Source organism: Vicia villosa, linkage group LG5 (assembly GCF_029867415.1).
Source record: "Vicia villosa cultivar HV-30 ecotype Madison, WI linkage group LG5, Vvil1.0, whole genome shotgun sequence".
NCBI lineage: Eukaryota > Viridiplantae > Streptophyta > Magnoliopsida > Fabales > Fabaceae > Vicia > Vicia villosa.
In genome coordinates, this window is record NC_081184.1 from 5,393,265 (window position 1) to 5,412,403 (window position 19,139).

General features: G+C 29.5%; 1 long non-coding RNA gene across 2 annotated transcripts; it reads left to right on the forward strand.

The window, feature by feature from the left end:
* The first annotated feature begins 10,578 nt into the window (after window positions 1-10,578).
* On the forward strand, window positions 10,579-11,802 carry LOC131606176 (uncharacterized). 2 transcript variants are annotated; one of them, XR_009284753.1, is made up of 3 exons: window positions 10,579-10,821; window positions 10,927-11,038; window positions 11,597-11,802. It is a non-coding gene; the product is annotated as an uncharacterized LOC131606176 (long non-coding RNA). The 2 variants fall into 2 exon arrangements; XR_009284752.1 differs by lacking the exon at window positions 11,597-11,802 and adding an exon at window positions 11,225-11,503.
* Window positions 11,803-19,139: the final 7,337 nt, after the last annotated feature.

Below are 19,139 nucleotides of genomic sequence, written 5' to 3' on the forward strand. Positions count from 1 at the left end.
CGTATCAGAGAAAAAGACACCAACTCGAGCTACTAACGGTAACGGCTACTCATCTTCGTTACCTGCATGTTACCAACAAAGGGTAACATTCAAACAGGAGGAGTGAGATATCAAACAGTATAAAAAATCGTATGATAATACTTATAACAAAGATAAGATCATACACAATTCACCACTTCTGAACTCAAGCACTTTCATCACAACAATCATGATATCAATCAATCATAGTAACAAATTAAAATTGCAATTATGTCATCAACACATATTAATATTCACTTCATAATCATAACAATTTCAAAATGCAACTCATTATGCGACTCTACATTATGCATATGCATGGGGTACCATTTTTAGTAAAACTCTCATCGTCATTATTGTCATTTGGGTCATCGTCACTTTTGTCATTTCAAGACCATCGTCGCTTTTGTTGTTTTCAGGCCATCGCCATTTATGCAATGGATGTGACTCAATGATGCAACATCCAGAAAATACAACATTCACAACACTTCACAACATCGACTAAACATCATCAACTCAATTTCATTCAACGACAACAACAATATCATTACTATTATAGTAATTCATCACTTCTCAATCATGTCACTATGTCATATCAACATACAACATCATTTCACTTCTCTATACATCATCATATCGGAAAATAAGACTTAAGAAAATTATCCAAAAATCATTTCAAATCAATTTTATTAGATACGAATTAATTTCAGCTTTACGGAGGTTCAAACGGTGCATAAAAAGGAGTTACGGATCAAAAGATACATCAAGTAGAAATTTCAAAAAGTTTTTGACAGCAAAGTTCGCTTAGCGGGCCACAAGCGCGCTAACTACAACTAAAATTAGTAGCGAACCATCTTCGTAGCTCCGCTTAGAGGACCAAACCTGCTTAGCGGACTCCCTAATTTCACAATTTGTTCACAGACTTCGCTTAGCGGACTAGATCCCGCTTAACGGGCGTGCGATTATGCAGAAAAATAACAGCAAACTCAGTTCTGCAAAAAAGCTATCGCACACCTCAAAATCACTTTCAGTCAACAATTAACAACAATTATAACCAGCATTGGACATCTATTAACAATAATCTATATCAAAATCATGTTTAAAACACAAAATCATGGAATCTAGCATAAACCCTAACAGTTCCCAATTGCAATTCTTCCCCAAACATGGATACTAGGCATACAATCAAATCTCCACCATAATCTATCATCATACAATCCCTTATCATAAAAGAATCTCACCCTTACCTCGGTTTGAATTAAAGACAACTCTAGCTTCAATGGAGTTTTGCCCTAACTTCTTTCCTCTTCTCTTCTCTCTTCCTCTTCTTTCACCAAATGACTCTTCTAATTTTCTATTTTTCAAATTCTCTATTGTTTCGTTAATCTTACTAACTTATTATTACTAATGGGCTCTAATTAACACCTCTCACTTATCAACTCTAATTCTAAGTTAGGCCTAATAACACTAACCTCACTAAATCATGTTATTTCTACTAATTCCCAATAAAATAACATAAAACCAATTAATCACATAATTAACAACTAATTCACACAACACACAGTTAAATAAATAATTGAAATAAAAACGGGTGTTACAAAAGTGACAGTGATAGAAAAAGATCAAGTGAAGTATAAGATGCACAATCGGAGCAAGTTCCTACTACTGTGTCTGTACCAAGTAAAGTACAATATGCACAACTTGAGCCAAGTCAGAAGAAGAAAAATAGGCTTTCCAAATCTGTTGATAAGAAAAAAAATGGTTGTTACTCAAGGATCTAAAAGGAGCAGTGATAGGTTGAAAGTTGTTTGTATGGCTAAAAAATGTGATGGGCATGGATCAAATTCAGATGCACCAATGGTTGTTGATGAAGAAGAAGAAGCTGTTGTGAAGAGACCAAGAGAATGGGAAGATATTTATAGGAGGATGACTCATTAGTTGGGTTTTCTCTATGTGTCATTTATGTTTAATATGTCCTATTTTAGAACAAGTATGCTTGTTTGCTATGTCTTGTTTTGGAACAACTATGTTAGTTTGTTGTATCAATGGTTTGAAACACTATTTTGTAACAACTAGGTTTGGTTACTATGTCCTGTTTTGGAACAAATTTGTTATGCACATAATGTGCCCTTTTGAAATTATTTTATATGACAATTATGTATCATTTTCCATTAGTTCGGTGATATGACAGCATCACGTTACAGATCAACATTACAAAATTACATATTTCACTAATATAACATAATTACATTACAAAACATCTGTCATTAGTTCAAAACACAGTAAAACATCTTTCATTGATATAACACAAATACATTACAAATCATCTTGCATTAATTCAAAACATAACTAAAATCTATTGTTTGTTATATAACCTTATAACAAAGAACAACCCGCTACAAATAATTACAACTATCAGAAAATTCATCTTCTCCTTTAAGTCTTCAACCTTTTTCTTCAATGCCTCCATCTTTCTCGTGTCCATTTGCTACAAAAGCTCCAAAACTTTTTCATCTATATTTGCTTCTCTTTCACCAAAAAAACTCATCGTGCCAAAAAAATAACTCACAATCGTCTTCTTTACCCCAAAACTTACCCTTCCAATACTTCCTACCACATGGGAGATTATGACTACATGGAAAATAAAAAATAATGGAAAAATCAGACAAACATTGACACAGCATTTTTGGTGAAAAAATCAGACAAACATTGACACAGCATTTTTGGTGATTTAGTCTGACAAAGATTTTAAGAGATACTTTTTCTAATATTTTAAGTACTCCATGTGACAGACTTTTTACAAATGTTTAAGGAATCCACGTGACTTTTTTTATGAGAGTTTTTGAAAATGCCTCTTATAGCAGCGGGTAAATAGGTATTAATTCTATTTAAAATTTATTATAAATTGTAGTTAGTTATTTGGTTAATTCTAGTTTTTTTATACGGAGTTAACTTTTTAAAAATTTTATTAAATTTATCATTTACTATGTTACTTTTTTTTTAATAATATAAAATTTTTTTTAATTTTAACTAATTAATCTATAAAAAATTCTAATTAGCCAATTAATATAAAAAAATTATAATAAATTAAGTGCATAACAATTTATGCCAAATGTGTTACAGGAAGACACTGAAAAACTAATTTATAAAAAATTTAACTAACTAAATAATTGATTTATAACTAATACTTAATCCACCAACTTCTACGCTGTGTTACTGCATAGCAGTTTTAATTTTTAAATTTGTGAGATGTTGTTCATTATAATTTTTTAATAATATTTTTTCAATTTCAAAATAATCTACATTATTCTTTAATTTACTTACTAAATACACCATAATAAGAATGATTTATGCAAGGTGGGAGAAATAATATTTGTTGAAACAGCTCAATTCATTACTTCCACTAATTTGATGGCATTCACTTAATGACTTTGAACTGAAAATAGAAAGAGAAGAAAATTAATTGAGAAAGATTAGATGAAAAAAATTATGAAAATTGCTCGTGTATTGCATAAACTGTTATGAAAATTATAAAAGTTATGAAGCATCAGCATGGATCAAATGGGGGATCTAGACTTTTTTTTTTTCTTTATTATCAATGTAGACATTTATAGCAATGTTTTTAGATCAATGGTTGGACATGCTATAATTGAATTGCTAACAAACTGGCCAAGTGGTTGATGCATGAGAATTTAACCGGCCACCCTTTTATATTTGGCATTCCGCTTTATTTAATAACTTTAAAAATGTCTCTGTTTAAAATTAAATTTAAGTGTGCGTGCGAAATTTTCAATAATAATTCAAAAGGTAAAAACAAAATTTTTGATAATGTATTCCTAACTGGTATCAATTAATATCGACTTTTCAAATATTTTCAGTATCTTTGAAATATTATCGGTATTTTTAAAAAATATTATGTTATATCGAAAATTTAATTTCAACCAAAGCTGAAATCTTCGTATGATTGCATTGACTGTTTTGTGTGATCCTGAATAAATAAGTTGTATATGTTGGAGAGTACGGTGAAGTCGGGAGCACCAATGGAATCAATGTTTCAAGACCACAAGAGAGGAAGAGTTAGGAGCACCAATGAGACTAATGCTCCAGGATCACAAGAGAGGGAGACGTTACATTTCAACCCAAAACTTTAAGATGTTAGGTAAATAGGTTTTCTCTCTTATAAAACCTTAAGATTTTGGATTGAAAGGTGGTGTCTCCCTCTCTTATCATCTTAGAGCATTAGTCTCATTGGTGCTCCTGACTCTCCTGGACTCCTCAATAGTGGTATAAGAGTTGTGGTTCGGCTTTGTGGGGGGCGAGAGCTGGATTCGGTGTTGGATCCTATTATAGGATGAGTGGGGCGCACACTTGTGGGAGAGAGTGTTGGGTGCAAATATGAGTGATTAAAGTCCCACATTGTCTATGAATGAGTGAAATGCTAGGTTTATAAGAGAGATGACTCATTTACTTGACACAATAAGGTTTTGGATTGATATGTGGCGTCTCCCTCTCTTATGATCCTATAGCATTAACCCATTGGTGCTCCCGACTCTCCCGTACTCCCCAATAGTATAAATACGGGTCATCTGTTGTTGAGAAAAACATCTCAAAATGTATTTTCTTCAATTATTAATTAAGGTAAAAGTGTACTTTAACAGAGTGAAATCTCATGTAGAGTTTCGGCTTCCGTATGGCACCACATCTCTCGCCTGATACTGATAACAGAAAGAGAAGAAAGATCGAGTTGGTAAAATACAACCTTATTGAGTTGAAGACCGATAAAGAATTGACGGTTATATGGAGATCATTTCGCCTTAGGCTAACTAAGGGGCCGATTGAGTTTGATAAGAATATTTTAAGATATGTCGACGACATAATTAAGATTCTGAAACGTCCAGAATCATTTGGTAGTGTCTATGTTTTCATATTTCGTTATTGTTAACTTATGTTCATCTTCGAAACATGTAATCAACAAATATTATGTAATAAAAGGTACTCTGCTAATTAATTTGAGTTGCAAAATATACAAAATTAGTGAACTACCGCCAACTTTGAAATTTCCTACATATCATCATAAATTTTGAAATTTCCTATACGATTGTCAAAATTTAACTATCGGAAATTCTGAAATTCCCGGTAAAATTCCAACTTTTTTGAACTATAGAAATTCTAAAATTCTCAGTACCATGCTATGAATAAATACCGCGAATAATGAAATTGTCGGTAAAAATGCATGCAAAATACTAGAATTTTTAAAATTTCTGATAAAAACCTTACTTTTCATGAGATTCCGGTATAAATGTGAAATTTTTAGTATCGCATGGAGGTTTTGTAATTTAACAAATTCTGTGTAAATTTTGAAAAATGTTTGAAAACTTTTGCATGGTTAATATAGTCAACTCATTGAGTTTGTGGGGGTGTCAGTTTTAAATGAGGAGTGACAGATTAAATAGTTTAGATGCATATAACAAGGAGGGTCGGCCCAATTTATTCAGAGGCCCTAAATATATATAATTTTAATAATTAAAAATAATACACCAAAAATAAAATTATATATTAACCAAATAAAACATTAAAATATTCAAAGTATTGTTTAAATTACAAATTATTTTATACAAATTTTTATTTTTATTTTTTTCTAATTATAAAAAAAAAATTGGGCGCCTAAAATTTAGGGTCCAGTGCTATAGAGCTCCCTACACTTGTGCAGGGTCGGGCCTAATAACAAGCATAATAGAAAAATTAAAATTAGTCAAATTTAAGACTATGGGTATGTTTAGATGAACTTATTTAAGTTTATCTACTTGTTAGTATGAAAATTCTAGCTAGAGAAAAGTCAATGAAGAATACTAATAACTACGTTGAAAAGTGCTAAATATCAAGGAGTCTTGACTGAAAAGCTTTGATAGGGTAACCACGTTGACTAAGTAGTTCGACTAGCGTGGTAAGCATGGTTTGGAAGAATCTCAAGAACATATCCACAATATTAGGATCACTCTCTCTCTCTCTCTCTCTCTCTCTCTCTCTCTCTCTCTCTCTCTTCAAAACATGTCCAAAATATTTTTGACAAAATGGTTGGGTTTGACGAGTTCACCATTTATCTAGGACTTAGCATATTTTCTAAGTCTCAGAGTTAGTTAAGCGAAGAGATATTTTCAACAAGTGTCATAGAAGTAAATCACATATTCTTAAAGGCAATAAAGAAGTTTGAAACAGTAAACAATGCAATTATTAGCATGATACTTGGTTTTTCAGCAGTTATATCCTTGAAGACGGTGGAAACAAGTTAGAGCGTGAAAGCCTAAATAGTGGGATACGTGTCAGATCGATAGGATTGAACCTTCGTCGATGGTTATCTTCATAGTAGTATATAATGCAGGCTTATGCATTAGAATCGAGGTCATAAAATTCTCACTCATTCTTTATAGAACTAAAGTACTCAAGTCATAGAGCAAAACAGTTTGTGAGAAATGTGAGCCTGCATCCAATCTTTAAACTTTCTGCTAACCTTTTGTATTATAGCATTTACGTTAAATGTAATTTACGTCCTTTAATTTGTTTCTCATTTTATATCTTTATCTAAAGTTTATTGTTTGCACCCAGTTATTTATTATTCAAACACTCTAAACCCAAAACACACGCACACACACACATTTTTCTCTACATCTTTTCTTTGGACAAATTGACTTTGAAATTTTTCGAGTTAATCTTTTAAGTGAAATAAACTCGTGATTGTTTACTAAAAACACAAGTAAACAAATTTTCACGCCCAATGGGACCCTTTTGTGCAAAATTTGACTTTCGGTAAGAAAAGTATTATGTTTACCATAAATTTTATGTCTTTAACTGAGGTAACGTTTTCAATGTATGGATTTTATGCGTCTGATAAGTGGTCAAACTCTCACTGAAATGGTATGTTCAAAACATACTTCCCTTCCTCTAAATAATGCTCCAGACATAGAATAATCGGTCGGATCGACGGTCGGTCAATTAGGAACATTGACTTCTGTTGGGGGAAATCCTACTATGATAGCCCTAGTGTTAACCTCAAGTGTATCGCCAGAAGTGACGGTGTCGCCACCTCAAGCTTCTAGTGTTCCAACTACCCATAAGGTTACACATAATTTAGGAGACCAAATGCTTTTTTTCCCTTGAATTTTTTGCTACCCCTTAGCGGTAAATAACAACCTTATGACATGCCAACTGCAACGATGGTAAGCCTACATCCCACTGCATTGATGTATGAAGATAATGTGATGGCAATTATGTCTCCTATGAATCCATACTTAGTATCAAGATCTGCAATAAGAAACCATGGTTGAGTGGTGCAACATCAAGTCATGCCAATGTTAACCACTAGTTCCCTCCAATTTGTTAGGAAACAGATGGATGAGCGCAACCATGAAATGGTTAACATGTTAACATTACAAATATGCACTGTGTTTAATCCTTTGTTTCAAAATAATAACCATAGTTATCAACCATTGGCCTACCAAATGGGACAAATTGCAAATTTATTTAGCGCTCCCCAAAATCGACCCAAGCTTGAAAATGAAAATAATCAAAGTATTGGAGGAGTTCAAGGACTACTTTGCTTGGAATTATGCCTCTGTCGTGACTAACCATCCTGCACAGCCAACTACTGTGACTAACCATCTGGACAATGACCCGTTCAGTGATCTCCGCGAGATATAACGTCCATTGACTTAGGCACCCTGCACAAGCCAACTGCTCGTGACTGACTGCAAAGGACTGTTCAGTGATCTCCACGAGATATAACATCCCTTGACTTCCTGCACAACCATCATGGTGTGTCTAACCCTGCACAGCAAACCACTGTGACTAACCTTAGATGATGAACCGTTCAGGGATCCCAGCAGGATATAACGTTCACCAGTCTATTACAGATTACAAGAATGCTTCTTTTCCAAGCTGATTCTCTCCTATCTTAAGCACATATGTTTACGACACTCTGACTGGAAGTCACTTCTGGTGCCTAAACAAATTATCATAAGTTTCTAAGATATTACACATTACGAGCAACAACTCTATGTGTTTTACATTTAAATACAAGAATCAAAATATCTTGCAGTCTTCTTTTCTTCAACTCCTGGATGAGATCTTCTTCTTCTGAAAGCAGATTAAGAGCAACAACTCTTGTATGGTTGCTTCTTCTTGATGATCTTCTCTGGATTGAGTAAGGAGATTAGACCTTCAATTCTTTTATATAATTCCTTCTTGTAAGACCGTCTTCATAAGCAGATATGGAGTAGCACCTCCAATGTTGATTGCTTCTTTCTTGTAGATCTTCATCTTCTTCTTGAATATTGATCATGAAGCTTGTTACAACTGATAACATATTGATTAACATCAGTAAACATGAAACACTCTTCGAGAAACAACTCAGTGTATTCAGTTTCCTTAGTCATCCAATATGAACAATATAAAACCTGATCAAGTATTAGTGGATTTCTTGTAACTCCATTGGAGGATACTGCTTAACAGCAGAGATTTCTTCTTCACTTGTTTTAAGCAAATGGTTTGTGTATAACAACACAGTGGATTATCACATACTGAGTATGAGTTGCCTCTTGTGGAACTTCTGAAGCAGGTTTTTCATGGTTCTTTTATGCTATTATGCTTCAGCTGCTTAGCTTATTCTTCTACAGATTTTCTCTTAAGATTTCTCTTTTTACTGCACTCTGTAGCTGCACCATGGATACACACTTTGGATTAATACTTGAAGCTCTTTTTGGTGTTCAATGGGTACACTCTTGGTGCACACTCTCTGCACTCATTTGGTGCCCGCTTTATGCACTCACTTGGTGCTCATATTCAAAACACACTTGGTGCTCATCTTCTGCACTCGGCGCTTGACATACTTGGCACACTCGGTGCTTTCCTTATGTTTCACTCTTAACCCTTTATTCATGGATGATCCTCACTGGATGTTCTCTTTTTCTCTCCGGACCCATACAAGGGATGGATGATCATTCACTCTCCATTTTGGACGGATAGATGGATACCACACCATACCTTCAAGTTAGAAGTTTGATTCTATTTATAGCTTGATGAGTGATTAGCGTTGGAATGAAGCCGTTGCACTTTTGTTAGAATATTGCTTTTGAAAGTCTTCATATCGATTTGCTCATGAATGACAAGTGTCGCTTTTGGCAGAACCTTATCCTGATGTTAGTTTGTGGCATGCTATTCTGGTTTTTCTTTCTTCAATGTTTTGCATGTAGCTTGCTTCTTCTTTCAACCTTGGAAGTTGGTCCTTTTAACTGTTGTAACCGTTTTGCACGTGATGATGTTTCTAACGGCTCTCCCTTAGATTTTAAGCTGCTGAGCTGTAGATTCTTCATTGGCTTGTATGTGACTTCTTCTGATGTTTGTTTGTTATATGTCACTGTATCGTAGTCTTCAGAACTTCTGATCTTCATACTTGCGTGATCTTCTGATGTTTGCAAAGCTTATTGTAGTTGATCTTTCTTGTTTATTTCCTTGCAGATTCTGATGTACTTTCTAATTGAGACTGTTGTATGCAGGCCTTGATATTGCTTGTTCTTCTGAATGATCTTGTTCCATATTATTGCTTCTCTTTCTTCCGATCTGTGGTCTTTGGCTTGCTTGACATGTTCTTAATCAGAACATCTGATGAATGATGTTAGGCTTTGTCAATCTTCTGGATGTTTCAGATGTAGTTGTTGTACTCTTCTTCTGATGAATCCTGTATTAGATTTATAACATAAAATCTGCACACTAAATGAAACCATTAGTAATAAATTGTTACTCACAAAATATATGCTTGTTATCATCAAAACTAGATTCTGAACATAGATTCTCAATCTTGTTCTAACACAATGGGCCCAACAAAATACATCACCATTGGCCCGATTTACTAAACAAAAGGAATGTTCCAATGCAATAACCCTACCTTTCAACCTTCCAATTTTAAATGCATAATTAATGTGACACGTTTTAACCCTTTGAATTTTTATCCCACTTCTAATATCCCTATTCTTTTGTAACCACATTTATATTCTAACTTATTTAATTGAGATTGAAATTTTGATCAACATAACTCGATAAAAATTAATAAAATATTGTCTATAAAATGTCTATAAAAGTCAATTTCAATTAAAAAAATTAAAATTACACTTGCTTGATATGTGTTACATATAAAATATCGGCCACATATAAAAACTGTCTATATAAATCAATTTCAATTTTTATTTATTGTGTAATTTTTTTTTTAATTTTTTAATCTCAGCTACTATTAAAACAACTAATATCTTATTTTCAAGATTCATCTTTTCTTATATTTATTGTTTTTTTTACTGTTTAAATGGAAAACCATCTATCATATAAGAAAATTTAATGTTCTTGAAATTCCTATTTTGCCCTTCTGGTCTATTACACTGCCACGTGGATGGCTTCATAGATTTCTAACTATTTTTTACTTTTTAACCACTTGCTCATATTGTTTACTATTTCTTCTACTTAATAAACAAAATAAAAATATTCTTAATGTCTTTTTTCTTTTCTTTTTCTCTTTCCCTTTTCACTTTCACATTTCTTTCTCTTTCTACTTTCTCTTCTCTCTTCTGGTTTCACATCAATGATTATTTTCTCTTTCTACTTTCTCTTCTCTCTTCTGGTTTCACATCAATGACTATTTTCTCTTTCTCTTTGGATTTTTAGTTTATGAACTATTATCATGTGTTTGTTTCAGATCTTGCAGAAGCACTGCTTGAATGCAAAGAAAATGTTCAAGATCTCTTATGGTATGTGCAATAAAAGGTGCAGATGAACAACGGTATCTTTAAATTGAAAGTTATTCGTAAATCTTTTTTCAAATTCGAGTATTTTGGGACATGCGTTGCTTAGATAGATTTTTTCTTGCAGACCCTTCCACTTTTTCTACTTTCTACCACCTATGTTGTGTCAAATTACTCTAAAGGTTGAAGGATGCAAATGTTAGAGCTCGGATTTGTCACACATATTTCAGATCTGCAAGGTTAGAGTTTGAATCTTCCGTGCATGTTTCAGATTTACAGGGTTAGAGTTTCAATTCAACATGCGTGTTTTAGCTCTGAGGGTTTAGATCTCGAATCTGCCGTGCATGTTACAGATCTATAAGATTATATTTTAATTAACTTTTTTTATTCAAGATTTTATTCATTTTTCTTATTATTTCTTTCAGGTTCTCTAATCTTTCACATCTTCATGCTCTAAATGGAATATTTATATTTTGTTTTTATTTTTATTTGTCTTCTTCCTTCTTACTTTTTTGTTTCCTAACATTTAATCTTATATTTTTTTCTTTTTGATTTCATGTTTCAGTTGTTGCTTTATAGATCTCTTATGTTTAAGAGGATTGAAGCAGATATATTTGCTAAGTTTATTTGTTAATACTTGATTTTGAATAATTTTATTTAGCTTAAAGCAAATTTCAAATACAATTAGAATCAAATTAATGTTATTCTAATGTGTAATTAATATGTCTCATTTAACTCTCTTTAATTTATATTTGTTTCATGATTTACTCTAATTTTTATTTATTTATAATTTTCAGATTGAAAAATTATTGAAGACAGACCATTATTACTTAAATTTATTCTAATTAGTATTTAATTTTTCTGAAAGTGAAATAAGTTAGAAAAAATGAATATAAATATTTCTAAGTGTAAGCTACAAGTGTATGTAAAATTTTTAATGATAGATATATTTATATATAATTTTGTTGAAAATAAAAAAAATGTTATTAAAAGATCTAATTAAAGAGAGACCATTATTACTTAAATTTATTCTAATCAGTATTTACTTTTTTTGAAAGTGAAATAAGTTAGAAAAAATGGATATCTTGGTTGTATCAAAGAAAATTTATAGAATAGACTATATAATAGATCTTAGTATAGTGTGTTGTTTATTGCAAGCTAAAGTCACATCAACTTTTACCTTTTCATCATCACATAGGTCTTTTAATGTTATAAAAGACTGTCAAAATAAATAATAATTACAATAGGTCTTTTATTTGATGTTATATATTCAAAATAAATAATAATTACAATAATAATTAATAATAGATCTTTTATTTGATGTTACATATTCAAAATAAATAATAATTACAATAATAATTAATAATATTCACAATATCATAATAAATCACTGCAATGTTTAACACTAAAACATATCTACATTCAACATTATCATTTTTATATTGCTTTTTTAAAATAAAATTAAATGGAGGGAGTAATATATTGATTGATTTAGCATGAAATCAAATAAAAGTCATAAAAGTACTATAATAGAACATTTATAGCAAATTTTACCAAAGTTAATACAATATACACATATCACATTTTTAAGTAATTCATATCTTAAAAATTGAGATTCATTTTTTAATAAATTTTCCAAAAAGAGATAATTATTGCCTTGGTTCAATCAAATAAAAGCTATAGAATAGACTGTAGGATAGGTTTTAGTGTACTGTGATATGGCAAGCCAAAGTCATGTCTATTACATATCTATCTCAATGTCTTTTCATGTTATTAGAGACCACTACTATTAAGTAAGTACATTTATTTTTTATTTTTAAAAATAACCAGAACAAAGTTTCAAATATGCTCTTTTATCCCTAACAAAGTCCAAAATAAATCAATCCAAAATAAATGTTCAACTCCATATTCCAATATAAATAAAAGAACATAATTATAATTAAATATAAGAGCAAAAATGCTATCATACAAATAAATTTGTTATTAAGGCTATTCATTTCAACATAAAGATAAACTTTCAACTCATATTTATATTATTCATTTGAAGTTTCAAGAAATAATTGTGGCAAAAACTAATTAACAATTGAATCCACGAATAGTTATATTAAAACAATTTGATATTTGTATCACCATTTAATTTTTATTTAAGATAATTATTAATTTTAAATTTTTTTAAACTATACCTATCATCAGTTATTATATAGATCAATAGAAAATATGAAAATTTATTATTTAGATCCAATGTTTATTTTTTTAGAGAGAAACCATTATAATGTTTAAAGATGAAAATTTTACTCTATTTTTGTACTATTTGAAGCTGAAATAAAAAATATCTTTTGTTTTATTTCTTATTATAGATGTGTTTTATTTATTTATAGATTTGAAAAATTATTTCTTTATATTTAAGATTTTTAATTATAAATTTTTGCATAACTGCATAAAAACAAGATGAAAAAATTAGTTTTTCTATAACTACATAAAAACAAGATGAAAAAAATGGGAAACATTAATAAATTGAATGGTCTTTATGATAATGCTTTATATAATTCAATGGTTTATTTATTCATCATTTTTATTTAAATTGCAATAGTTAAAACTTATTGTAAAATGCAACTTTAGTCCTCTAAATTTATGAATTTATTTTTTTAACTTCCTGTTAAAAAGAAAATTAGTAGGGGTAATACTATTTCTTTTTAAATTTTAAACAATATCAGTCATTTTTAATTAAAGTTCATTCACAAGAATAAAATAGATTGAAAATATAATCATTTAAAAATTTTCCTTTTTTACCATATGGATAAATATTTATAAATGACGTGTAAAATTTCTCTTTAATTTTTTTCGTTAATAATTATTCATAATGGAATTTCTATAAATAAATTAACAAAACTAAAATAAAATCTTTAATATTTTATTACCATTGTCACTTTATAATATTAGTATTGTATAAATCTTATGTTGGACGATATTTGTCGAATTAAACGTAGTTTTTAATTATTAGAATGCTATTTTTTTCAATATAAAAAGACTATAAGAAAAATATTATACCAATATAAGAAAAACTATGATTATTCATATTATACCAAAGCGATCACTAAATTATATTCTAAAATAATATAAAATTAATCTGCAATAGCATATATTACATAGATGTCAAAATATAATATATTATTGATAATCCATTATGACACGTTTGTTCATTAAAATAAAATACAACATCACCTCACCTTTTTTGTGTTTCCATACTTTTTTAATTTATGTAATATTTATTCTTTTACTTATATTATTATTAAAGAAATTATTTGTTTCCTAACATAACTTTTTCATTTTATATATTATTGTGTATTAATTCAGTATTAAATTATTTTATTATTATATTTTATAACTACTTCACACATTTCTAATTTTTTTTCTGTATTACATTACTAATAAATTTATTTATTTATCTTTATTTCATCATAATGAAGCACTTAAGTACTGCACTTTGTGGGTATCAAAATATTAAAAGCACTTGAGTACTGCAGAGTAGGTACATTTTGTAGAGTAGGTACACTTTGTGGATCTCAAAATATTAAAGAAATATGATGTGTTCAAAAAAATCGGTCCACCCCTATTTTTATGGGTTTAATTTATTTAAACGTGCAAGTCATGTAGCAATAACAAATGAGTTTAACTGATTTAATCTTGCAAGTCTTATAACAATACAATGAATGGACAAGTCATAGCATTTTTACTATAACAAATAATAGCTATGCTATATTAGGTTCTTGAAAAAAGAATCACACTTTAAGAAAAGCATCACACTTTAGTAGATACATAATATTATATATTCATTATATAAAAAAATTAAAAAATAGGCGGTTTCTTATATGACTTTTTTTAATACATATTATATTTGACTTTTTCTACGACTTAACATATTTTTATTATATTATTTAAAATAATTTTTTATAAATTATTTATATGAAATTCATAGTTGAGAGAAAAGACAGCTATATAAAAAATAAAATATTATTATAAAAAATTAGCACAAATAAATTTTAGTATTTGTAAATCTTTATAAAAATTAATTCTTTTTTCCAAATTTTTAGATAAAAAAACATCTATATATAAAAAAAAATAAAGACAGAGATGCATATTTTATGTGTTTCTTCTTTATTTATTTTTTTAAGGACATACACTAATCTCATATTCTTTCTTTATATTGTATCAGTTAGAATTAACAAAATAACAATTTTATTATGATTGTTAGTAAAAGTATTAATGAAATTTTATTTTTAAATTAATAAGTGATATTTTTTTAAAGGAATAAAATCAATTGACGCCAAAGTGTCATGACACCAAATACTATTTATTTATTATTATTAATCTAAATAGATAATTATTTTGAGATAGAGGGATTATATTATTAATAGCGAGTGTTATTTTTAAATAAATGACTAAATTTTAATTTTTTTTTACTAAATGGGAACCGGTTTCTTTTTAATCCATATATAAATTAAAATATGCTTTTTCAATAAACTCTTTCGGTTAAATAATTTTCTTTTTCTTTTTTATATACATTCGTATTACATTGATTATTAACGGGACATGAAGTTATTGATCCAAATATTGATTAATAACGGGACATGAATTTATTGATCCAAATATTTTTTAATTTAATATTAATAGATTTGTGTACGTGTGTGTGATTTAGCGGTGAAATGCTTGAGTCTTGAGAGTGTGCTCCTCTCAAGGTCCCAGGTTCGAAACCCGCTAGATACAAATTGCTTATTAAAAAAAAATTAATATTAATAGATTTGATATTTATAATTATTATTTTTTTTTGAAGCAACAAGAATATATATTACCACAAAAACTGTTATGTACAAAATGGTGATCAAGAGATCCAACCAATCAAGATACCTATTACATCATCAAATGAACTACATGGTCTCTAAGCTTCTTAGATAACCAACTTCTGTATACAATACTATCTATAATACTGTGTACTATATTTGTATGGGTTCCTTTGGCAAAGACAATATTATTCCTTCTATACCATAAACCGTAAACAGTTTCAGAGAAAGCAAGTTTTAAAAGGCTGACCCTCCATCCTTTCTTTGTTGCCTCCTTTATAATCCAGTTCAATTCCTCTTTCCAAGGTAGCAGATTGTGAGCATAGTCAATCCATTTCAGAATTTGGCACCACACATCTTTGTTATCCCTGCACTCAAAAAACAAGTGAGCAATAGATTCATCATCAGTCTTACATATACTACATAAGCCGTCAGTGATCAGATTGAATCTTCGAAGCCTATCTTTTGTTGCCAACTTCTCATGACACAACATCCATGTAACAAAATTAGCTCTAGGTCTAGCCAAGTTTCTATGGAAAATAGTCCGATATTTATAATTATTATAAGTATATTGATCTTTATTAAAAAGAAAAGACAACGAAATTTTATTAGCACAAATGTTTATTAATTAGTGTAAATAAATGAATTGGTGTAAGAATAAAAGAAATAATATATGTTTTTTATAATATTAAAACAATATTATAAATACTAAGCTTTAAAGAAAAAAGATAATATATAGAAAGATTGTACAAATATTAAGTGTGATTGGACAATTCTATATGAGCCAAAAAGAAAATATAATATTTCATAATAATGATGACTAAAGAAAAATGGCAGAACTGTAGGCAAGAGTAATCATAGACTCATAGATATAAGAGTGACTAAAGTAGCATTTTTTTTAACAATGGGGCATGCAAGGATATTAAACTATATTCAAATATCTTGACTAAAGTAGCGAATTTTATATGTTGTAACCAACACTTATTTAATAAAATAATAATTATAATTTCAAACATTTTTTGACAAAGAAATTAAATTTTATTTAAATATTTTAATTAATTAAATTCAAATATTTTTATTACTTTACCTTCTACAATTTATGAGTGGAATAATTAAAAGATTTATTTTAATACTTAAAACGGTTTGCATTTATAACGTATTGGCAAATATTTTATCTCAATTTTCTCTTTCTTCATAAATATTTTATCTCAATTTTCTCTTTCTTCATAAATTTTATACTTATTTTCAAATATTATTTTCTTTTTTATATTCATAAGATTTCTCTTTAATTTTTCTCATATTTTTTTCATTCATAATTTTTTTAGCTTCTATTTTTTTATTAATTTTTTTATCTTCTATTATTCACATATTTTATAACAAAATTATATTTTGTATTAAAAAAAATTTATTGATCTAAATGTTTTTACGGGTACCAAACATTTTTCTATACATTCAATTAATTTTTTTACGGGTACCAGACTTTTTCCTATACATTCAATTATTATTTTTTCACGGGTACCAGACACTTTTCTATACATTCAATTATTATTTTTTCACGGGTACCAGACACTTTTCTATACATTCAATTATTATTTTTTAACGGGTACCAGCTATTTTTCTATTAAAAAATATACATCTGAAACAAATGCGCGTCCCGTACCAGAACCCGTGCGAACGCACGGGTTTGTTACTAGTTTATTATACAACAATGCGCGTCAAAGACCTTATCTTATTTTTTTTACTATTTTTTTTACCATATTAATTATTGCAGTAGTTTTTCTTAATACCCGTGAACTTTGTTGAATTGTCTTATAATCAGTAAAAAATACATAATATCTTATTCAATAATAATAATAATAATATAAAAGTAATGTTATTTCTTTACTTTTCCATAAATAAATAATTTATTTTTTAACTCATATAAACTAAATTTAAAAAGGGCCACAATCCAACGCCTCTTATTGTGTCACACCTTTTTCCATCAGTAGGGTCGTGAGAAATCGATGTTGATTTTTGATATGGGTTACCCTGTCACTTCTAGATATAATTTCATATTGGTCTCGTTGTCGTTGAGGCTTAACATCACATTCTTTTCATTAGTGATAGCTCCATGCATAACTTCAAGTAGATAAAAAATAATTGCAATTGGTTTTGTTAACATCAATAATTGGGTTTAGGCGAAGATGAAACCCAATTTTTCTTTGCCTCCCATCACAGGCCGATGGAGACAGAACTGTAGTGAAGTTGCAAGAGCATGGGAATCATCATTTACGGGACATATTAGGCACTTGGAAGAAGAAGCTAGGAAGCAGACATAACTTGTTTTATAAAGTTTTTACAACATTTGTGCACTATATGTGTGTTTTATCTGGTATATCGAGTTCGAAATGTAAAAAAATAATTGTTTTTTCAAAGTTTTCTTCAGTGCCTACTAGATTTTTTAATATTTTCAAAAAAAAATATCATGGATACCAGATTTTTCGAAATATCAGGTAGGTTCTTTCTATTACTAAGTTTGTCAAAATATCCGATAATTTTCATCATTTTCCTAGATTTCGTTTAATTTTTATCGAAAAATTCGTAAATGTTCGGTATTTCTTCATCATTTTGCGAAATAAGAGTAATTGTATCCCATTGTGGGGTGCCATATATAACTTGGAGATGGGAGGTAGATACCTGGACCTCGAAAAGTTGTAAGTAGAATTAAAGTTTTTCTTAAAAAACATAATAATAATAATAATAATAATAATAATAATAATGATAATAATAATAATAATAATAATAATAATAATAATAATAATAATAATAATAATAATAATAATAATAATAATAATAATAAGGGATAAATAACCTTCACCCCCCTGCCATATAGGCGAGTTTTGAGTTTGCCCCCTATTAAATTTTTTTTAAAGGATGCCCCCTTATAAAACCCAGATTACAAACTCACTAACCCCTACACTCATGTGACGCTGAGTTGGCTAGGTAATATCCCTGTTGGCATTTAATTATTTGGTGACAAGGAAATAATTTGTTTATCTTTGTTGCCAGGTCATACACATTTCAAACTTTTCAATAAACTTTTCAGATTCCCCCCCCCCCCCCCCCCCCCCCCCCGTGAATGTTAGGGTTACTATTTCTTGCAAGAACACAATTTGGGGACGACGGCGCTTAGGGTTCCGGTTTGTTGAAGACGACGACGAAGACAATGCAGAAGAAGACGAAGGCAATGCAGAAGAAGACGAAGGCAACGCAGAAGAAAACGAAGACTTCGCAGAAGACGAAAGTGAAGACGGCGGCTGAGAACGGCGGCGACGATGCGGAACACAGTCAGGTTAGTTTCAAAATATCGTTAATCTGAATATTGATTAGAGTCACTGAAATAATATTTAATAGTATCGCATTTTATTTCAGAATTTGTCACTTTTTAACGTTGTATTCCACCATGGGGGAGAGTTTGTAAGAATGGGTGATGGTGAAGTCGTATACAGGGGTGGTTCTTCGA